Genomic DNA, 24,576 nt, shown 5'->3' on the forward strand with positions numbered 1-24,576 from the left:
TAAAGTGCCTTGAGATACTACTTATAAAGGTGATATATAAAAATAAAGTTTATTATCATCATCATTATTATTTCTGTTATTTAAAAAAAAAAAAAATAACCCAGCCATCAAAACAGTTTCAATTCAATTTAGTTTTAAATGGCAAATTACATTATATTTTCTATCAAAACTTTCAGATAGTTTTATAGAAGTAAATATGTTTTGATATATTGAAAATTTAATAAAATGTTTAATGCTAAAGCTTTGTGAAAAATGAAGCTTTGTATTTTCAAAAAGGTTTTGTTTGCTTTGATTCTAACCTAAAGAAAGAAAGCCCCTTTTACACATACAGACCTTTCTGGAAAATTACCGGCAATTTTCCAGAAAGGGATCATGTGTGAACACACCCTTTTTAAAAATACTGGTAAATTCGTTCCAGCAATTTTTCGGAAAGAGAAGTTATATCATTACCAGTAATTTGTTGGAATGCTGCTCGTTCCTTTGTCTGGACAATTGCTGGAAAGAGCGCGTTCACATTTAGATGGTAAAGTAATTTTAGAAATTTTCCGGATATTTACTGGTATCACTGTATAAAAGGGGCTGTAGACATTCAATCATTCATTCATTTGCTTTTCGGCTTTGTCCCTTTATTAATCCAGGGTTAATTGCCACTGCGGAATTAACTGCCAACTTATCCATCATATGTTTTACGCAGTGGATACCCTTCCAGCTGCAACCCAATATGGGAAAGGGCTCTAGACAGCACAGGGTTAAATTGTTCAATTAAATTAACCCTACTTTAATTCTGCAGTTTGGTTTGTCCATATTTTTTTGGGTCCAAGCATTTTAGCATTTATAAGTCTATACATTTATTCCTAGTTTACTTATTGTTCACACTGTCATATTTAAAGCCAAATCTAAATAAATAAATAGATAAATAACCTTTTTATGGCATATTTTACACAAACAACCAACCAACCATTTAAAACAATGGTTTCAAACTCAATTCCTGAAGGGTCTCAACTCTACATAGTTTAGTTCTAACCACCTTCAACTCACACCTGCTTAATAGTCTCTAGTAGTGGTTAACACCTTGATTAGTTGGAACAGCTGTGTTTGATTAAGTTTGGAGCAAAACTGTACAAAGCTGCAGCCCTCCAGGGATGGAGTTTGAGATCTATTTAAAATAATGATGCAACCTGTAAGCTGGGTTAAAATCATTAATGTGATGGTATTTTATCAGTTATGAAGAGCTTGTAACATTTTTAAAGAGGTCAGAATTCATATATCCAAAGCAGTGATCAATCAAATGCTGGTTAAGCTGGTTTCAGTGCTTGCCTTGCTAGTTTCAATGCTGGTTTAAGACCAGCAAGAGCAGCATTGCAACCAGCAATAGCAGCATTAAAACATACAGTGCATCCATATATTTATAGCTCTTCACTTTTTCCACATATTATTTTGGTTACAGCCTTATTCCAAAATGGATTAAATTCAATTATTTCCTCAACATTCTACGGGGAGAAGCAGTGGCGCAGTAGGTAGTGCTGTCGCCTCACAAGAAGGTCGCTGGGTCGCTGGTTCGAGCCTTGGCTTAGTTGGCATTTTTGTGTGGAGTTTGCATGTTCTCCCTGCATTCGCATGGGTTTCCTCTGGGTGCTCCGGTTTCCCCACAGTCCAAAGACATGTGGTACAGGTGAATTGGGTAGGCCTGTTAGGTGTGTGTGTGTGTGTGTGTGTGTGTGTGTGTGTGTGTGAATGAGTGTGTGTAGATGTTTCCCAGAGATGTGTTGCGGCTGGAAGGGCAACTGCTGTGTAAAAACGTGTTGGATAAGTTGGCGGTTCATTCCGCTGTGGTGACCCCGGATTAATAAATGGACTAAGCTGACAAGAAAATGAATGAATGAATGAACTTTGAGGAAATAAACTAATGTAATCCATTTTGGAAAAAGGTTGTAACAAAAAAATGTGAAAAAAGTGAAGCGCTATCAATAATTTTCGGATGGACTGTATTCCTTCCCAGCATATGCTTTTTACCAACAGGGTTGTCTTAAAACAGCCTGTTTTTTGGGTTTCTTTTAATGTCTTTGGTCTAAGCTCTGGTTCATAAAAGTCAAACTGCACCAGGGTTCTTTTGGAGGTTGTCAAAAACTCAAATTTAGCTGTCTTGGTCCACTTGTTTACCCACTGCACAGCAATCACACTTGTATTTGCTTTAACTAAACTTGCTACACTTGTGCACACTCTACACTAAAGCACTCTTTAAGTAATACTCACTACTAATAAACAACTACAGATTGTTTAATGTTTTAAATTTCTCTGTAATAATTTAATTGCATATCATCCTCTCAATTCATACCCAACAACTGATCTGCACTTAAAGTAACCACTCGTAAATAATCACTCAAGCTCTTTGCCACTGGACACAATTTACCTTCTCAACCAAACAAACTAACAGAGGGAAAGAGAGAGAGAGAGAAACAACAAACCAGACTAGCACAGGAGGGACATCTGCAAGTGCATTAGTTTGGAAGAGATATCGTTCCCGCGAGGCACCGAAAACGGGATGATTAGCATATCCCGGCGATGACCGCGCCGCTCGGTGCTTCTCTGCGGGACTGAAAGAAAGAAGGGACGAGAGAGGGAGGGTTGGAAGGGAGGGAACGAGGGATGTAGGGGAGGCTCCATCTCTCTAATCTAGCTGATGAAGATCCCTCACTCCGGAGATCTGACAGGGGTCGCACTCTCTCCAATCACGCGCGCGCGCCACGGACCGCAGAGCCGCGAGCCAGTCAGCAAAGCGCTCGGTCTTTTTCTGTCCGTCCAGCTCACTCACTGTCACTCTCTCACGCACTCTCTCTCTCTCTCTCTCTTCATAAAACCGCAGGGACGTTCACTTCATCTCTCTCTCTCTCTTTCCCGCGCGCGCGCTCTCGCTCAACCGCGTTTTTTTTCTTTCCTCACTAACGGCACGCGCATCTGTCTTCGGTTCTGTACAGTACAGGATGAACAAGAACGAGAGACTCCTCAGAAAGAGAGAGAGTAGATGAGAAAACACGGAACTAATATAAACAAAGGTGAAACGAGGAGGTGAAGAGACTGAGGACGAGTTTGCCATTTGGATTTTACTGATTTCAAACCGGCTTCCATCTGTTTTGGCTCCGTGGACTCGCAGTTAAGGTAGGACATTTCCTCAATGTTTGTTTTGCTGATGTAGACTTTATAGCAGGTCAGTAATGAACAGTTAGGGAGCGTGGAGAAAAAACTGAGCTTTAATAACTCTTGTGGAAGTGCTCTCATTCCTCTCAAGCCTTAGCTAAATCTTTGACTGGTCAGCATCCTCAGTTATGATCGTTTATCCCCAATCGTATAGTCATGTAAGCTGCAATACTTTCAGCGCTAAGACTCTAGAAGGAAACAAGCACATAATTAATCCCCGAACCCTTATAACGATCAGTTTTAGCCTTCATATGTTTTTTGCAAAGACATGAGACTTTGACTGGAGGTTGAGGTAAGGTTGTTTTGCTTGAACGAGGTAAAACTGGCTTGATGCTCGCAGAGATTTGAGTGGAAGTCCTGATTGCAACCCACCAGTGCAAACACTCAAGCCTGAATTATGTGTGAGCCTCAATTATAAGTGTGAGGCAGCATTTACATATAAAAGCAGGTGTGTGCTTCACTTATCACCACCACAAAGTTGCAAAATAGGGGTTAAAAAAAATAAAAAAATTGGGAAGAAAAACCTGCTGCCAAGAGACATTTGGGCAACATCAAGGACCTGCTTCAAGTGCTTTTGAGGGACTAGAAAAGACAGAAAAATGACTAGCAATGCAATCTGAAGTGGCTCTAAAATGCAGTGTTTGCCTGACAGTTTGTTCCCAGATGAAACAGCAGTGCAACAAACACTTTCAGCATGTTGTGAATTATGAAAGAGAATGAGAGGTAATCTGCATAATGGGCTTGTTCTGTGTTCATTTCTCTTACTTCATTGTTAGGCTATTAATAGAGATGTTTAGATGTTTACGTTCAATGCACCGGGGTCTGGTGTTTATGTACATATTCATTTAATCTCACAGAGATTATAGACTTTGTGATATGTGAGAGGGATTAGACCTCAAGCGGTTTTGTGGTTGCTGAGGTATATGAATCACAAACAGTCAACGCACACAGAGATGCACATACAAAACACATGCAGTCGACTGTATTTGTATGTTCTTAGTGAAGCAGATGTCCAATGCTGATTTGGATGAACAAATGTGTGACCTTTTTAACAGGGCTTGCCTTTTACAATACCATGACTTCTTGCAATTATACATTTAAAAAGAAGACAACTTCATTTTGTGCTCAAAACACATTTTATTTCAGCTACTGCAGCCATCAAATAAAAATGTGGAATTAACCAAGTTAACTCATTTATGCACAGGGTCTTAAAAAGTCTTATAAAGTTTTACATGTCAAAAGCTAAATTTTAAGCCTTAAAAAGTCTTAAGTCTACTGAAATATTCTGTTGTAGGTCTCAAATATTTTTTAACAGGTCTTAATTTTTTCTTTGTTCATGTGTAGCTTCCCAACCTGGCCATTAACACAATCACAATCACCAACAATCCCAATCTCAATCAAACTTTTTATTTCAAAATAGCATTTGTAACTTTGTTTACCATAATGTTTTAATTATAATACTTTCCTTACAGTACAAGTAAAAAAAAAAACAGTAAAAGTTCTCCATTTATTTGAGGATACTGAACCAACCTATAGTATTATTATTAAATGATTATTAATGTATTATTAAATGTTTTCAGTTATTATCATTTTTCATAGAGAAAGTAAAAATCTTTTCCAACTGGGATATTCAAAATCAAATCCTTAGCATTTAGCCTTGTATAAGTCAAGAATTTCCTTCATAATGGTCTTAAAAAGTCTTAAATTTTACTTGGTGAAACCTGCACTGATACGAAATACCACATATTCTTGCTTAGCCAAAAAGATGCAATTTAAATAAATTTCTTATGACAAAAAAAGTGAAATTGTAAGGAAAAACAAACAAACCTGTAAATGACTGAAAAAAGCAAACCCCCAAAGTAGGCAAAAAAGTGGTATTGGATTACTTACAGAGTTGCATCGGCTTAGCATCATGTTTCCTTGTGGGAAAAACTTGAGAAACAAGCAAAAAATAGTATTTGTGCATTGAATATATTGAAATACAAAAAGAACATCATACACAGATTTCATAAGAAGTTCCAACTCACAATGATTCATGCTAGAAAGCGGTTTTGAAAGCATTTCATGGTGTATTCTGTCAGAATTACTCATTTTTACACCAAGTACCAAATATAGAATCACACTCTGTTGAGATTTTCCTCAGAGACAACATATCTATAATTTTGAGTGTTTGTTTGTACATCCATATTGTGGCAGCTGTTATGTGTGTGTGTGTGCCAGGGGAGGTGTGGCGTAGTCCCTTCTCAATAGTAAAATTCAGCATCAGCATTCCTAGAATAAACCACAAAGCCCAAAACGGTGTTAGAAATAATAGGAAGTGAGCTGTGACATCCACTTAAACTCATCCAGACTTTATCTCTAGCAGTCGTAAATCAGAGCATGTGATGTGCCAGGAATATGGCACAATATCTTCCCATTTCTAACTGTATTATCCACCTATTTTCATTTGATCTGTTGCGGCATTGCAAACGTTCCACAGTAAAAAAAAAAAGCAAATCCCGTCCATCTGTTAAAGGTTGCACGGATTTGTGGGACGCTCTAGGACAAAAAAGAAGAGAATGCACAACAGTCAGTGGAAAGAATTTAACTCACAGATGAAGCCGGAACCAATCCTATCTATTCCTAGGATCAAGCCAGCTTTTTTCACAAAGGCGAGGAACTGCAGGCTTCAATCAGTGTCTGAAATCAGTAGCCGAAGATCCCTCCTGAACTTGCTTTAGAAACCCAGGGCTGGCAGGTCTTGGTTTTGCTTTTTTGTGATAGAGATAAGAGGAGACAGTAGAAGAAGCCGAGTGTCTAGTGATCTGAGCTACTGGTGAAAACAAAGCCGTGTCCCAACAAGAGTCCAATTCCCCAGTGCGAACTATAGCAGATGCACAAGCACTGGGTTTAATGAGGAATCCTCTTTTGACCAGTTGGTAACGCAAGAGACAGATCGCTCAGAGAGTGAGAGAGAGAGAGAGAGAGATAGAGAGACAATCAGCATCGAGGGAGTGAGACCGCTCTGAGGGAGAGGGACGGCTTTGAGGGTGAGCTAAATGAGGTCTAATCAGCTCAAAGCAGATGGGAACCCTGAGACGGAGGGGATCGAGAGCGCAATATTTGACATGTTCCTATGTCCCTCTCATCTAAATTCAATTGGAATTGAGAGGGAATGATGACATGAGGTGGTGAAGGTCCGGAGACATGAACACAAGGGTCAATAACAGCCGGACACACTGATATATGTGAGTGTCTGTACTGTTGAACCAAACGTCCAGATTAACCTTGAACGTGCCCCTATACCATTCCCATAAAACCTCCACAGCCTATCCATCTCCATAAAACAAGCGAATTAAACACCATATCTCGGAACAAAGGATTTTAATACACTAATTCAATGCACTTTGTAGACATTTCCCAGTCCAACCAGACCATTATGGAAATAAGCTTCAAAAGTGGGTCATTTAGATAGCACATAAACATATGACAGGCATTTTCTTTTACATATAAACAGATTTTTTGGAGGGTAAAGTCTAGACAGAATGAAATATTGTGAGTGTGGTTTTCAAACATAAGAAGAATGTACTATTATTCCAGTTGGTGCATTGTCTGAAAAATTGCACCTAAGAGGCATACCTTTATGCTTTATCAAAAGCAAATGATAGAACATTATGGGTTACATTACTAACAGGTTCACTTTTTAAGGGGATACGGTACAAATATGAGAGTTCTGTGCCAGACATGAGTTGAAGATACCTTTTTTGCTGACAGTGTATCCCAATGTGACCCAGATATTGGTCTATTTCATTCATTTATTTATTAATTAATTCATTGATTTTCCTTCGGCTTAGTCCCTTTTTCATCATGGGTTGCCACAGCGGAATGAACCGATATTCCGGCATATGTTTTACACAGCGGACTCCCTTCAGTCACAAACCAGTACAGGAAAACACCCATACACTATCACATTCACACACAGTCATGAATTACGGCTAATTTAGGTCCAGTTCACCTATATCTTTGGACTGTGGGAGAAACTTTGGCACCCAGAGGAAGCCCACATGAACATGGGGAAAACAAGCAAACTCTATACAGAAATGCCTGTTCTGTTCTGGGGTTTTGTGTGTTGTTTTGAAGGATCCTAATGTTAAAAACAGCTAATTGAGGAAATACTAGCATTGGTTGTGTAGACTTGTCAATACATACAATATGTCATACAAGGACACATCCGCATTAAAACTGAAAAAAAGATTAAAGGAAAATGAAAATAATATTACAATTAATTATTTTAGCTTATGAATTGTCGAATCATGTGGTTTTATTCATTTTTTTTCAGCTTTGTCTCTTATTTATTAGGGGGCACAACAGCAGAATGAACTGCCAACTTATGCCGCATATGTTTTACGCATCGGATCCCATGCAAACACGCGGAGAACATGCAAATGCCACACAGAAATGCCAACTAGTCCAGCCGGGACTCGAACTAGCAACCGTCTTCCTGTGAGGCAACGGTGCTAACCACTGAGCCCCTATTAAAATAATATAATTTTTTTTTCTTCTAATAAATAGACGAATAATGGGGTTTTAAATGTAATTAAATAACATTATTCTATTGATTAAACATGTATCAAATTGGCAGATTGTGGTTGTTAAAAGGTTGTTAAAATTTAATATTTGTAATATTTTATAATAAGCATAAAAACTTACAGCATGCTTTGTTTTGTGAAAGTGTACTTTATTGTCTAAAAACGTTAGGTTCAGATTTCTTTAAAAATACTTTTATCAAAAGCTGACAGATTAAATTGATTAAAAGTGACAATTTTTTTTTTCACATTTGCAAATAGCAAGCAAACAAACAAACACAGACAAAATAGTAGTAAATTAAATTATATTCAGGATGACACAGTGGCTCAGTGGTTAGCACTGTCGCCTTACAGCAAGAAGGACACTGGTTTGAGTCTCGGTTGGGCTAGTTGGCATTTATGTGGGGAGTTTGCATGTTCTCCCCATATTCGTGTGGATTTCCTCCGGGTGCTCTGGTTTCCCCCACAATCCAAAGACATGCGCTATACAGTAGGTGAATTGAATAAACTAAATTGGCTGTAGTGTATGAGTGTGAATGGATGTTTCTCAGTACTGGGTTGCAGCTGAAAGGGCTTCTGCTGCATAAAACATATGCAGGATAAGTTGCAGGTTCATTCCGCTGTGGCGACCCCTGATGAATAAAGGGACCAAGCCAAAGGAAAATGAATGAATGAATGAATACAATAAATTAAGATAGAAACATTTATTTTTAAACTGTAATACTGTTTCTTAATACTTTGATTTTTTTACTGATTTGATCAGTCAACCACAGTCTTTTTTTAGATTTTTAGATTTTTTAAAAAATCAATAAAAAGGTAGTGAAATAGAGAGGTAGCATTAAATGCAAATTGAATCTAAGGCCTCACTGTATTTGAAAAATTAAACCCATTTTCTGTAAGCACTCTTATTAACATACAAAAAAAGTTTTTCAATGCAGAAATACTGCAGGAACAATAGCTGAAACACTCGCTGTTTAATTCTAAAGGGTACAAATAAAAAACGAACAGTCATGATGAAGTACTGAATTACAACCAGTTCTGCTCCAGGAAACCTTTACCATAAGTGGACTTCAGAGAAAATAAAACACTTCCAATGCGTATGATATAGCCCAGAGATACTCCACAGCATGGCCTTTACACACTTCACACTCCCTTGACACTCCAAAGCATCAAGTTCCTCATTTCAACCAGCCCAATGGCTCTTTTCATTCACACAAACCTGAGCCGCTTATCTCGGGTTCTCTCTTAAAGCGATCTCAATGCATAATGCAGCTGAATAAGCTCTCTCTTTAAAGAAAGCCATCGCTGATGCAGTGCGAGGAGCATTGAGGGAGTGAATGACTGGGCAGCGCTGAACAGAGGAGGATATCCGCTCTGGTGTGCCGTACGCCGCCGCAGGCTGGAGGAAAGATCCACAGTAATCCCGTGTACTTATTGTGTGATTGACGAGGGCCTTCAGATATCCTGGAGACTGAGAATGGGTGGCAGTGAGGTGACGCGGCAGGCCAGCTGAGCCTGTCTAATGCCGAAGTCAACAAGGCCTCAGACAGTTCATGGAAGAGTTCATCCAAAAATGACAGCTCTGTCATCATTTACTCACCCTCATGACCTTCCAAAATTGTAGGACTTTCTTTTGCAGAGGTTAAAGGGGAGCATCTTGAAGAATGTTTTTATGTTCAATTGGTCTCTAAAGAATTCAAGCTTAAAAAAATATATATTTATAAAAGTGCTCAATCTGACTGTATTTTCATAGCTGACTCAACAAAGAGAATAAGGTTTAATTTGTTATTCACTGAATTCACAATGTTTTACTTCCTGAAGGATGTATGATTTATAATGATTCAGAATGAAAGTCTGAATGATTCATTAATGAATGAAGGAAAGTCGGTGCTGTAATTTATTTATATAGCTCATTATCAGATTGTTTTAGAGGAATATCACAGTAATAAAAAAGAAAATAACAAAATGCCAAATGCTAAATTCATCAAATGTGAGATTGTTCGTTTACAAATGTCACTATTCAGCTTGAGTTCATTAATTGTTTAAAGATCATCATCAAAAATGACAAATCACTTCAGCTATAGACAGCTTTACAGAAGACTATGGCTGTTTCTTGATATGCGTTCTTCAGCGTTCTTGCGTCCTCGTGTAACATCATCATTAACTGCTAAAGTTCAGTTCCAAAACTCAAGAACGGAGGATGCGTGAAGCTTTCCGGGTCTGATATTGAGGACGCACTGATGCAGACTTGAGCGCAAAACTCAAGTCTGGGACTCACACAAGAAGTCCCAGAAGTCATTGCGGTTGAATAATGGAGGTAGGAAGCGCAGCATTTATTATAGATTTATTATTAAAGGGCAGAGATATAATTTATTTGTCTCAAGAGTTTCCCAAATTGAGACGGTGAAAGTAAACATTACCATGAAAATCTTAATAAAGGCATAAACACATTAAGGGCGTTTATTTGCTGAAATTCATATTAAAATCTGTTTTATTTGTATTGTGCAACGTATATATTTGTATGTTTTTTTTATGCATAGCATATGTTGTGATAAGGGGGAAATCTAATTTCTCACAGGACGCGTTCTCTGTTCTTGCGGTCTCCTGAGTTCTTTCTTCTGAAGTAACTTGGAAAGACCAGTCTTCACAAGAACGCAAGTCCGTTCTCTGCGTTCTTGGAATTGAGAAACAGCCAATATGTCAGAATTCAGCTTGATTCAGTGCAGTTTTCATTCATTTGAGTTTAATAACTGTGTAAACTTTAAATATGAACTTAATTAAGTTAAGCTGTGAGCAGCTTAAGAAGACATTCATTCATTCATTTATTTTCTTTTCGGCTTAGTCCCTTTATTAATCCGGGGTCGCCACAGCGGAATGAACCGCCAACTTATCCAGCAAGTTTTTACGCAGCGGATGCCCTTCCAGCAGCAACCCATCTCTGGGAAACATCCACACACACATTCACACACACAATCATACACTACGGACAATTTAGCCTACCCAATTCACCTGCACCGCATGTTTTTGGACTGTGTTTACAGAAGACAATATGTCAGTATTATGCATCATTCTGTATGGTGTTCATTCACTTGAGTTCAATAACTGTAAACTTCTAACATATTTAAAGATAATTCAGCTATAAACAGATAAAAAAGACACTTTATTTTGATGGTCTGTTTGTTGAATTTAAGTTACATGACATCTACATGCCAACTAATTAATTCTCATTAGATTTTAGGTAGACTGTTAGGTTGGGGTTGGGGTTGGGGTTAGGGTTAATGTAAATTGACATGTACTTGCAAAGTTTCTAATAGTCAGATAAATGTCTGTTTAGCAGCTGTATCAACAGATATTAAGCAGACAGTCCACTAATACTCAAATGCACCATCAGAATAAAGTGTAACCAAACACACTGCAACAATAACCATCTAAATAAAAGCAATAATCCATAAAGGAACATATACACTACAAACAACTCAAATTATCTGCCAGTGCAGCAAGATAATTATCTTTGGTCAGATTTATTGAAATAAGTCTTACCTAGGCTTTAGTAAAGTATTCGTATTAAGCATTTAGTGTATTTTAAGCTTTATTACCTAAGAAAAAAGATATATGAAAACTGCAAAGCAAACATAAGAATTGTACATATAGTATTGTATTCTCATAAAAGATCAATACAAATATTGTTAGAAATAAGACTGTAACTCTCGAATAGACAAAGAGTGACATTAAGTCAGTTATATACTGTATATATATTTTATATTATATAATTTAATTATTGCTAATTTTTGGAATTTTTACAACATACAATAATCGTAATTGAACAGAATTAAAGCATATTCATCAATTTTACTTTAAATAACCCAACAAATGTAAGTGAAATTGTTGTTCAGATAAGTCAGTTCAGTGATGGTTCGTTTCAGTTCAATAACTGTTTAAAATTTGTAAACTACATGTGTTTTCATATATATTTTTATGGTGATGTTTCAATGGATAAAGCTTCAGTCACCAGTTGCTGCAGCTGCAAATGAAAATCTTAATCGGAAACATTTAACAATCTCTTTTTGTGTTGTATGTATAAAGAAAATCATACACCTACAGTAAACAACATGCAGGTGAGCCAAAAATGACCAGAAATTCCTTTCTAGATGAACTATACACTTTAAGTTCGTTCTTTCCCATTCAGTGGTTACACTAATCTCTCCATTTGCTTTATTCATCTGGAATCTCCCCTTTCTAACATTTCCAAGGCTCCCGTCTCTTTTCTTTTCTTCCATTTAATTTTAATGGAAGGACAGAGCAGCAGCAGCTTTCTCGCCCTGCTCCGAGTCCGCAGAGATGATGATAGCTCCCGGTATTGAACTTAGGTGTGTGCGCGTGTGTATCTTGAGTATCCATTATCATTTTCATCCAGAGCGAGAGATCCGACCAGATCACTCATCCGGATATGCCTGCCATCAACACTCTCTGCCGCAAAACACTCCTGCCGAGAGCCCTCTGCCCAACGCCGATCAATAATTGAGATTATTTGGAGCCCGTTCACCTTGGGCCATATGTAGTTTAAAGCTTCAATAAAGGGACTCATTTCTACACTGTTTTATCACAGAGAGAGCTGATGTGCATGTGTGTGTGTGTGTTGCACGTTTGTCTGTGCATACGCATCTGAGATGTCACCTTGGTGTGGTTACAGATATATCCGCAGCTGCTGTGACATTGTTTGCAGCTATTCTGAAAGTCTTGAAATGCATGATGCACCAACTTCAGTGCATCTCTTATTCAACTAATAAACAGCCTAAAAGAAAGAGAGAATCAAAATCGTTTTCAAGGCTTAAGCAACAATATAGCATTTACAGACTCGTCCAAAAGCTAGCAAGCTGCCTACGTAGCTACACTGTAAACGATTTCTGTTGTTTTCACAGTATTATACTGCATTTCTCAACAGTTTTTTACTGTATAAGCTGTGCACAGTGTGTTACTGTATATATTGTTGTTTTCACAGTATAATAATGTATTTTCAACTTTTCTATACTGTGAACATGGTTAACAGTATGTTACTGTAGATTTTACAATGCATTTTGGAGAAAAATCAGTTACTGTGCATCTAAATACAGTACTGCAAATGACCAAGAACAACTCCACACACACTATATATTATGATTATTATGTTTACTTATTTTTAGACAAATTATTTTGTGAAGTAAATAACCTAACCAGTTTCTTCAGACTGTTCAGTGCATTAAACTGTCCCCTGGTTTTCCATTTTTGGGTGCACTGCACCTTCATTTTATAAGGTAACATGGAAATATGAAATAATATTTAATAAACATAACTTTGTGCTAAACCAAAACGTAAATTGGAACAAAAATAATTGATTCACGTAACCAAGGGCTGTTAAACACAAAATGATTTCAAAGTCAGCTTAAATGTCAGAGTGACCAACCTGCTTTAGACGGATTCAAGAATATTGGGCACCCATATGGGCCACCGTAGAGGGCACATATCTCCGCATTTTCAAAACAACATTTTAAAATACGCACTATCTTAATAAATAAACCACAGAATTGAGTTTAAAACAACAACATTCTCGCATGAAAAACGGTTAAAACTTTATTTCATAACACATTTATTATCTAGTCATCGAAGACAGGGGCATGTCTCAATAATGTCTAGGCCGATTAAAGCATGAGGTTTGCCGGATACATTAGTGATGGAGCGCCGTCAACGCCTGGAGGTCAGAATCTCCCCTATCGGCAAAGCACACTTAAAAGTAGTCATGATATCTATAAACAAACCACAGATTTGAGTTTGGAAGAACTATATTCTCGCATGAAAACCCGTTAAAACTTCATTTCGTGACATATTAAACGCAATATTTATGATATGATCTGGCTTTTCTCATTCGCCATTATATTTGCTTGTTGGTGTGAAATGAACTCTGGGAGAAAAAAATATTAATTCTCAAAACACTTCAAGCGAACCTTATTCGTATTGTTAAAGTCAGATACATGTAATATTTTCGCTGGTAAAGTGAAAAAAACAACAACAATATTACTATTTTATCAATATCACGTTTGCACTGGTTCGGTTCAGCACTCAAACGAGACCGAATCGGATTGAACCGTTTGCTCGGGAATTATTTTATCACACGTGTTCACAAGCACATTCAGCAATATGTGTATAAATGTATGTGGCCGAGCAGTATAAAGAAATAGTAATAATTTATTGTTGTGTCTTAGAATAATTTACAAAAAGGAATCGGTTTTAGGCGGATTCGACTCTTTACTGTTCTAAGGAGCCGATTCATTGAACCGAGCCGACTCGATTCGACCTTCACCAGGCAAGCAACGGCTCTTCTAATTTGAAATCCACCTGTCGCCTTTTCCTCCAGTGAATTCATCCTCGGTAAGTGTTTAAAAGTCAAATTCTGTTCGTTAAAGGGTTGTTTTGTGTATATTTCCGTGTAGTGTGTGTGTAATTTAAAATAATTAACCAAGTTACTTCAGTTGTAGGTTCTTATGTCACGTTATTCGACGCCAGACCGTGTTTGTAGTGTTTGCGAGGTATTAGATAACGTTAAGTGAGTTTATCTTAAGTGAGTTTTTGACCATAGTAATGTTACCTGAAAAAAAAAAAAACTTTTACTTGGGGTTAACTACATTAATGAATTCTGTATTTCAGCACAACACTGAGATGAAGGCAAAGTCACCATGAAAAGTTAAACGTTTAACGTTAAGGTAAGCTCTGGTCTTCATGTGGTCATTTTGACTAAGTTATCATTATGGTTAAATTTGTAAACTGTAGGTTAACTTACTTATTCAAACTAAACTCACAATGAAACAAGTCTAAACTGTTTTATTAAATTGAGCTGATAATAAAATTCAGTTGATGTCTTTTAAGCTAACGTTAATATTAACATAATTCATATTAATTGTCTATTTCTCACTGGTTAATGAGCTTATTGTATAACGTTAGTGTGTCATTAATTGTACATTTTATTTTTGGTGTTCAGGTGTAGGGAATGATTTGTATACAAATTTATTTGAACCCCATACAGATTGGTATGGTTGTACCATAGATTTAGATTATTAAATGTTAAGTCTTATTTTACTCTTATCATATTTATCTTTTTTGCAGCTACAGCAATTGATGTTGAAAAACTGATGCTACCAATCACTCCTCACTTGATTATTCAAGGTAATGTTGATGTCTTCCTCATTTTGATTAGATTATAAAATGTCAAGTTGTTCACAGATTTGTTGTGAGGAGTTTCATGTACAACCTCTTTTTCTTCTTCCAGTAGCGACGCAGTGGCACAGTAGGTAGTGCTGTCGCCTCACAGCAAGAAGGTTGCTGGTTCAAGCCTCGACTGGGTCAGTTGGCTGAATACAATGGCATAATGATTCTGCTTGCTCACAGGAGGTACTTGATTTAGTTTTCCTCAAGCGATACATCAGTTTTTATGAGTAATGCGTGACACTTGAATTGAAGGGACAGTTCACCCAAAAATGAAAATAATGGTTTCAAAATAGTTAAAAATAGATTTTTTTTGTTGCATTTAACACAAACTCATATATTTTTTTTAAAGAAATTTGGTTCAAATATGGATGTCAATAGTTACTGGTTTCTAACATTCTTCAAAATATCTGCTTTAGTGTTCAACAGAAATTCAAACTGGTTTAAAACACATGGAGTAATGGTGGCAGAAAAGTAAACTATCCTTTTAAATATTTTATTCTGAGACTTATTTTATATGTGTCTTGTCTTTTGCCATATTGTCTTTCTAGCTCAGATTGTGATGAACCTGGAATGCGACACCAGTTACTCTTAAGTCAAGAACCAAATAAAGCACAGATGTGGAGGGATCTACAACTAAACTAACTGGAGGAAAGGAACCTTTAGGTAAAAACACCTGCCTTATTTAGATCTGAAGTATTTTATTTGGCATATAGTATTATTTTTTTATTCTTATTCTAATTTTATGTAATGTATATACTGAATATAAGTCATTTAAATTTCACAAATGATTGAATATAAAATATCATCTAGATGTCATATTTTTTATTGTCTTAAACAGGGGTGCTCAACCCTGTTCCTGGAGATCGACCTTTCTGCAGAGTTTAGCTCCAACCCTGATCAAACGCAACTAAACAAACTAAATAGTATCTGAAGGAGCACTTGGTAAATAAAGACAGGTGTTCTTGATCAAGGTTGCAGGTGAGCTCTGCGGAAAGGTAAATCTCCAGGAACAGGGTTGAGCACCCCTGATCTAAATGCTCAAAAATGCTGAAATAGATTCATAAGGATTAATGCTTAAAGTAAATGTTTACTTCTCTCTGTAGACCAAACATGCTTAGTATCTCTCACATTTTAATAAATTATTCATTTTGGTTACTTTTACACACACACACACACACACACATATATATATATATATATATATATATATATATATATATATATATATATATATATATATATGGGTAAGCAAGTATTTTATAAATAAAATTATTTAACCAAATGACTCTATTAACCTAGCTGCTGGGAAAAAAACATGTAAAATAACAGATTTGTTTTTTTTTTTTTTTTACAGTGTGGGTGAACATACTACCTGGATGTCCAACAAAGACTGCACAAGAGCTCATTTGATGGCACATTCTGTCCTGTCTACATCTCCTGACAACCTGAAAGTGCTTCGACATCAGTGAGTAATAAATCTTCATATTATTATGCATTCAGGATTTCTGTAAGCCTATCTTTAATTTAAGTTTGTAATCAGCAGTGACTGTTTTAAAAAATGTGGTATTTAAATTATATTTAACGTTTTACTGATGCTGTGCACAGTAACGTCATGATGATTTAATTTGAGGAAATGTCACTGGTGAGGTGTAATAATATTTATTTGTTTCACTGACATGCCATCACTGCATATTGAAATACAGTAAAACGAATTGACTGCAAAATATTATCACAAACATTTCTAGTAGTAGACTGCTTGACTACTCTTCAGTTCTCTGCTCAACTTTAACACATTTGTTCGTGTTGCTGCGCCTTTCAGCAGATTTTGCCAAAAATGAATGCTTAGTGATTACTTTGTTTTATGCGAACCAAATGTCAGTAACTCATCATTAGCATTATTTTTTTAGTTAGAAGTAGATTTTCACATGTTAAAAGCTTAAAAGTACTTAATTAACATTAGTCACGTTAAATTAGATTATTTTATGTATTTATTTATTTTTAATATGTAGCCTCTTAGGGTCAGAATTAACTGTGTTCACCCTTCTTAAATTCGTGGAAGCTCTAGGGTGGTCATGGAATCAGATATTCAAGCTATACAGAGTCAGACATTAGGTTAAGATGAGACTTTATTTTTTACATACCTGTGTGGACACTTGACTAGTGTTGACTTGACTGATCTTTTCCCCATTACTGTTAGTGTAATTGTAAATAGACAACAATCTGTATTTTGCCAACAAAAACGACAAAAAAACAGTGTTTTATTTATATATAACAGCAGTGCGGTGTTTGGTTTCTGAATGAATGAAATAATTTGAGGCATGATTAGTTTTTACTCCAGTGATTGATTTTGCTTGTCATTTTTGTAGGATCATCAGAAGTGCTCCTGCCCTTTTTCACTGTCCCTTTTCTACAACATCATTTGGCCTTCATCATTTCGTGTCTTGTAGCAGTATTTTCACCTGTTTTTAAAATTGTAATACTTTTTGATGCATTAATTGTTGACTGGTTTTAATGATCAATTTTTCATTAGTGTTCTGTTGCTGTGTTATATTGAATAATTGCTACTGTTTCAGTATGGTTTACACAATAAACTTTTATTGTGAAGTTAAAGTTTCAGTTTCTTTATTTTTCTTGCATTTCTTGAACAGTTAAAATAACATTTGTGCAATTTTTAAACATTTTTATGCTCATTATAAAGTAGCACTATTAAATACAATAAAATAACATTTAATAACTGTAAAATACTTTACAGTAATAATGAAAGTAACGTTAAAATACCGTAGTTCTGCATGGTAAAAATGTACAGTAAAATACTGTTTTCAGTTTTGCAGTATGTGTATCAGTACTGTAATTGGTGTTACAGTAAAAAAATAAAACAGTAAAATGATGTAATACATTTTACAGTAAATGTAATACTAAAGTAATTAGTATTACAGTAATGTTACTGTTTTATGAAATACAGCAGCTACTGGATAATTGTTGCCAGTAACTTACTGTTAATTTAACAGGAAATCGTTTACAGTGTAGGCTTTATAAAAGCTTTCTTTTGGCTGCATTCAATGGCAACAATTCATATGTCCTTCAGAGAGAAAGCAATCCCATAATGCAGTGCAGTAAAAAAGAAGAAATATTGATTGTAAGATTAAAATGGAATAGATTCATTTAAAATATACAGAAATAGTACTTTTTTTAATTGTTTTGTTAACTATTTATATATGTAATGTTTTGTTTGCTAATGGTTTGCTCAGTTTGTTAGTAAGTGTCAAAGAGAAGGATTAAATTCCTAAGAAACTTATAGAACAATACAGATGGATGTATTCAAATAATATTTTTATTCAGCGGTAATGTATTAAATGGATCAAAAGAGGAATTCATATTTTTTCATATTCAGTTTTTAACGAATGCAATTTTGCACAAGAGACTACTGCTGGATATTCTTTTAAATTGAAAATTAATTACTGTTACTGTTCACACTGTGGCTTTTGTGAGCATAAGAGACTTCTTTCAGTGACATTTGTTAGAACAGTGTTACAGTACTTGTATAACTCACTGTGATGCCATCTTTGTACAGCGTTCAAAATCAATTCCATAATTCTTTGCAGTAAAAAATGAAGAAATGTTGATTGTAAGTTTAAAAGGGAATGGATTCTTAGAATATATACAAATAGTACCATTTAGTACTAGTATAGATGCAATGTTTTTCAATGCTAATTGTTTGCTCAAATCGTTATTAAGTGATTCTTGCAGTGTCAAAGAGATAGATTAAATAAATTTGGATAAATTCACATATGAATGCATTGTGACTGTGCTCAAAGCCTTTTTGTTTAAAAGATGACTGCACTCAAAACCTTACAAAGTATATCTGTTTGTTTTTCAGAAATTCATATTTTTATTTAGTGATGTATTAAATGGATCAGAAGAGGCTTTTGTATTTATGAAAAAAGATTTCCGTTTCCAATTAATGCAATTTTGAGCTTCTGAATAAAAGTGTCTGAGTAAAACAACTTTCATTTTGCACAAGAGACTACTGCTCTGGGATTTCTTTAAAATTGAAAATTGTTGCTATTGTTCACACTGTGACTTTTATCAGAAATCCAGCCTTTGTGAGCATAAGAGACTTTTTTTGAAAGACATTTTGTTAGAACAGTGTTACAATACTTAATTGGATAACTCACTGTGATGCCATCTTTGCAGAGAATTCAAAATCAATCAAATCAAAAATTGATTGTAATTTTAAAATTAAATAGATTCTTAAAATATACACAAATAGTACTATTTAGTACTAGTACTAGTACAAATTTAATGTTTTTATATGCTAATTGTGTGCTCATTTAGTAGTAAACACTGCTTGCAGTGTCAAAGAGAAGGATTAAATTCCTAGGGAATTTATAAAACAATACAGACAAATGCAAATAAACTGTGAATAAATTCACACACAAATGCTTTGTGAATATATTCAAAGTCTTACAAAGTATATCTTTGTTTGCTTTTAGGAAATTCTCATTTTTTTATTCAGTGGTGATGTATTAAATTGATCAAAAGAGGCTTTTATTCTTGTGAAAAAAAGACTTTCTTTTTAAATGAATGCAGTTTTGAGCTTCTGAATGAAAGTGTCTGAGTAAAACAACTTCGTTTTTGCACAAGAGACTACTGCTGGGATTTCTTTAAAATTGAAAATTAATTACCGTTACTGTTCACACTGTGACTTTTATCAGAAATCCAGCCTTTGTGAGCATAATAGACTTTTTTTTCAAAGACATTTAGTTAGAACAGTGTTACGGTACTTGTTTAACTCGCTGTGATGCCATCTTTGTAGAGCGTTCAAAATCAATCAAATCAAAATGTAGATTGTAAGTTTAAAATTGAATAGATTCTTAAAATATACACAAATAGTACTATTTAGTACTAGTACTAGTATATACGTAATGTTTTTCTATGCAAATCGTTTGCTCAATTTGGTTGCAAGTGATGCTTGCAGTATTAAAGAGAAAGATTAAATTTCCAGGGAACTTATAGAACAATACCGACAAATGCAGTCCAATATGGTTCAAATCACACACCAATGCATTGTGAATGCATTCAAAACCTTACAAATTATATCTTTGTTTTTAAGAAATTATTTTTATTTTTTTAAATAATTATTTTTTAGGAGTTTTTACTTTTATTGACAGGACAGTGGAGATTTACAGACCGGAAAGTGTGAGGAGCAGAGATAGGGCAAGGATTGACAAAAGGACCTTAATTCGGAAATCAAACTTGGGTCACTGCAAGCACCTTGGTGCCATATGTTGACGCACTAACCACTAGGCTGTAGGCACCAACAAATTTATATTTTTATTCAGCAGTAATGTATTAAATGGATCAGAAGAGGCTTTAATATTTGTAAAAAAGATTTCCGTTTTCAATTAATGCATTTTTAAGCTTCTGAATAAAAGTGTCTAAGTAAAACAACTTTCATTTTTGCACAAGAGACTACTGCTGGGATTTCTTTAAAATTGAAAATTAATTACTGTTACTGTTCACACTGTGACTTTTATCAGAAATCCAGCCTTTGTGAGCATAAGAGACTTCTTTCAAAGACATTTTGTTAGAACAGTGTTACGGTACTTGTATAACTCGCTGTGATGCCATCTTTGTAGAGCGTTCAAAATCAAGTCATTACAGTTCGGATGGTCCCTATATAGTTAACAGCATGTTTTTTTTTCTCTTATTTCCAACACATTTACAAGTGCCTGTCAGACCTTTCTGACCATTTTCAAGCTTTTGTGCTTTATTTTGAACATATAACCCTTCACTGTCAACCTCCACCTGCCACCCCTACGCACACACACACACTCACTGTGAGACAATCAGCAGAAGGGGGTCTAAACATCTCAAATTAAAGTCTGGCTGTGATGGATGGGCTCCTATCTGAGAGAGATATTGCACCTGTTTCCCCCCTGAATGATAGCCACTTCTCCCCATCGTTTATATTGATTTGTCTCCATCCTCCCTGCTCCTTTCCAGCAGCGACTCGTACACACACACACACACACACACTTACTACATGGCAGTAGCATGAACAATCACTCTTCAACACATCTGCATACTAACTGGAGATTGACTCAGATGTTGTTTGGTTTAAACTATCAGAGGTAAACAATTCAAAAGAGTGTCTAACACGCTAATCTATTTAAAAGAAACAATTTCACATTTAAAAAAATACATTTCATTATCATTCTCGGCATTTTCTCCAAGGATTTGTAGACAATGACGATCTCACAATATTGCATTTCCTTTTAGGAGGAAGAAAAGAAAGAGAAGGTGGGATGTTGTTGAGAAATTCTTTGCCAATGCAGAGGTGGCTTGGGAGAAGAATAAAGGAAGTCAAAGACAATGACAGCTAAAAGAATAAGATATCAACAAAAACACAACAGGAAATGTGGGAATGCAAAAATGACTGCAATGTTATAAGACAACGTGAAATAAAAACTGACCCTGTGCAGTTAGTAATCAAACATCCCTGGTGCTTTTGTACAGCATTCATCAATACCAGGTTTATGAAAGAAAAGTAAACAGCAAAATTAATTTTCTTAGCTTTTGAAAGAACATTTTCTGAAATATTCAAGGGAGCACTAACAATGAAATACAACATTTACTAATAATCCCAGATGTTATAGCTGTTGCTTGCAATTTATTTGTACAAACATCCAAATATGATTCTAGCCTTTACCATAAACCTAACCTTAATCCTGTTCCAACCTTGACCCTAAAACCAAGCTCTAACCCTCCTCAAACAGCCGTTAAATGAGGTGTAAAACCAGCCAAAATATATGCACTTTGATATACAGCTCTAAAGAAAAAAAAACTAACTCTCTGGTCCCCTATGGTTTTGCAATTTGTAATCATGTTTATTAGAAAATCGTAACTGAATCACAACAAAATTAAACTGAATTTTCAAGTGGTTTCCTATAGTTTTTCATATGCCTTATATACGTACACTCAAAAAATATTTTTTGCTGCTTGTTCAGACTACTATAATGAGCTGAATTTACACATATTACCTAAATTATCTTGAGTTTTTTGGGGGATATGTTCAGCCAGCTTACATTTGTAAAAACGATTAAATTAACTTAATAGATTTGTGTTGGGACAACATTAAGGAATTGTGTGGAACCCAGCATTTTTTTACAGTGTACATGTAAGTTCATGTCAAAACTACAATGTAAAACAAACTCGCACATATAGGGCTCTATCATACACTCTGCGCAATAAGGCGCAAGATGTGTTTGCCATGATGTTTTGCTATTTTCACACAAGCACAACCTTAATTTTCCCATTTTCCGCCATGTTCATTAAATAGCTAATCCATTTGCACCACTTTGTAGACTCATGGGTGAGTCTAGAAAACAAGTGTGTTAAGGAGCATTATTGGCACGTTGCTACTTTGAGGAACTGAAATAGACTGTGCAGTAGACCAGCTAAAAGCAGGTCTAAAGTACTGCACAGAGCACGTTAGCCTTGCTTACACATTGCTTAAAACACAGGATGTACAGCAATACGCAAATATCTTTACAATTAAAAAAATATATAAAAGGATTGAAATATTACAAAAATTATTCTATATACTGTAATGATTTCTATGTAAATATAAAAACCACTGCCTCAATGCCTTCTTCATCTCTGAGGGATTTTGTTTTGTTTTTTCATGACAATTTGCTTTTGTATAATGTTATCATTAGTAGTAGTATTATTTATTATATGCATATCTCTATTTGATTTATTTAAAAAAAGCATTGTTTGATGGAAATTAGAACTGAATTTAGAAATAGTTTTGAAACAAGTCTTAGCGCATGAAGGAGGCTCATTCTTTATCCTCGCGCTGCAGATTTTCTGTTTAATTGTTTTCTCGCCAGTGAAGTGTTCAATTTTTCCACTTAAGTCAGCCATGTAAATAGCAAATGCGCCATGGCGCGACTCAACTGACCCTTAAAGGGAATGGGAGATGAGACTTTGATTGGTTTAATGCAGATCATGCACAAAACACACCCATAACTCATTAAGAGAAAAGGCACAACCCTGTTAGACCATGCGCTGTGGCGCAGAATGTATTTTTTCATCCTTAAAATAGCAAAAGTTGATTCAGACTCGCCCTTAATGATTTTGTGCCGTGCGCTTTAGACTTTAGACTGATAAATAAGGAACTAAGCTAAAGGAAAATGAATGATTGAATTAACTTTCCAGACTTTAAGACTTATTTTCCAAGCATGCTTTGTTATAATGTGGCTGATATAGATGTTGTTCACTAATTTATCAGCCAAAATTGAGCACAAAATATTCCATATTAGCTCAAATCTTTGACGTTAAATTATTAGGATCACTATTTCATGTAATTGTATCATTTGCATTCTTTTTTCCATGGTTCATTTAATTTCTACAGCATGCGGTTCTGTGCTGCATCGTGCTGCTATCACATGCCGCGCTGTGATATTTCCCCTGTATAAACCATCCTCTTTTCTTTCTGTGGACGCGCTGTGTGCACTGACATTCTCCAGTTGTTCTGTCCTCATACTGTTAACTCATATCTCTCCACGCCTTTGATACTTTTCAGTGTTTTACATGATCAATTTCTTTTCTCTTCTAACACATTGAAATTGCATGAGGTGTAGCTACCTTTTTTCCTATTTGAATGTCTGTCAAAGGACAGCGCCATAGCTGATAGGTTCAGACTGTGGAGAAAGTTTTGAATATATTCATGGGTTTTCCTGGGACGAAGTGAAACCCATGCAGTGAAACAACAACCAGAAACCAACTGGCTAAAGTCCTATACCAGAGCCATGCAGAAAGCACTACAGCAGGGGACGGGGAAATATGCGAGCACTCGTGTGTAAAATAGAAAGGTAGTTTCTGTGTGTCTGCACACACTGCCACATGTGATGCATTTGGATCAATCTCAGCATGACCTTTGCAAACATACATTGAATTCAGTCCGTAAATGTAAATCTATCAGTATAGACCATCCTGACATAGCCAACATAGATGGAATGACAGGCAGTAAAATTGATAAAAATGCTTTCTCTATACAATAATTGGGTTGTTATTGGTAGAATAAAGACCAGTGGATTAAATAGCAAAAAGTATCATCTATATCACAGACGGATGGATGGACGGATAGATAGATAGATGGATGAATGGATGGATGGACGGATGGATGGACGGACGGACGGACAAACGAACGGACGGACAGACAGATGAAAGAAAGAAAGAAAGAAAAATAGACAGACAGACAGACAGACAGGCGGGTGGACGGACGGATGGATGGATGAAGGACGGACAGATGGACAGAAAGATAGGTGGATGGATGGGTGGATGTATGGACGGACGGACGAATGGACAAACAGACAGACAGACAGACAGACAGACAGACAGACAGACAGACAGACAGACAGACAGACAGACAGACAGACAGACAGATAGATAGATAGATAGATAGATAGATAGATAGATAGATAGATAGATAGATAGATAGATAGATAGATAGATAGATAGATAGATAGATAGATAGACGAACGGACGGACGGACAGATAGAAAGAAGGATGA

General features: G+C 35.7%; 1 protein-coding gene and 1 long non-coding RNA gene across 2 annotated transcripts in view; one reads left to right on the top strand and one right to left on the bottom strand.

The window, feature by feature from the left end:
* Nucleotides 1–2,679: 2,679 nt before the first annotated feature.
* Nucleotides 2,680–24,576, top strand: part of cdh12b (cadherin 12b) — a 320,630-nt gene continuing 298,733 nt past the window's right edge. Inside the window, exon 1 of the mRNA XM_087276886.1 lies at nt 2,680–3,156. The gene's annotated coding sequence lies outside the window, so the exon portion shown is untranslated. The remainder of the gene's footprint in view (nt 3,157–24,576) is intronic.
* On the bottom strand, nt 11,582–19,741 carry LOC147841473 (uncharacterized). The gene is made up of 3 exons (XR_015504559.1): nt 19,682–19,741; nt 18,017–19,058; nt 11,582–12,646 (listed from the first exon to the last, which is right to left on the bottom strand). It is a non-coding gene; the product is annotated as an uncharacterized LOC147841473 (long non-coding RNA).

The sequence above is a fragment of the Danio rerio genome, chromosome 12, assembly GCF_052040795.2.
Source record: "Danio rerio strain M-AB ecotype USA chromosome 12, GRCz13ab, whole genome shotgun sequence".
Taxonomy (NCBI): Eukaryota; Metazoa; Chordata; class Actinopteri; order Cypriniformes; family Danionidae; genus Danio; species Danio rerio.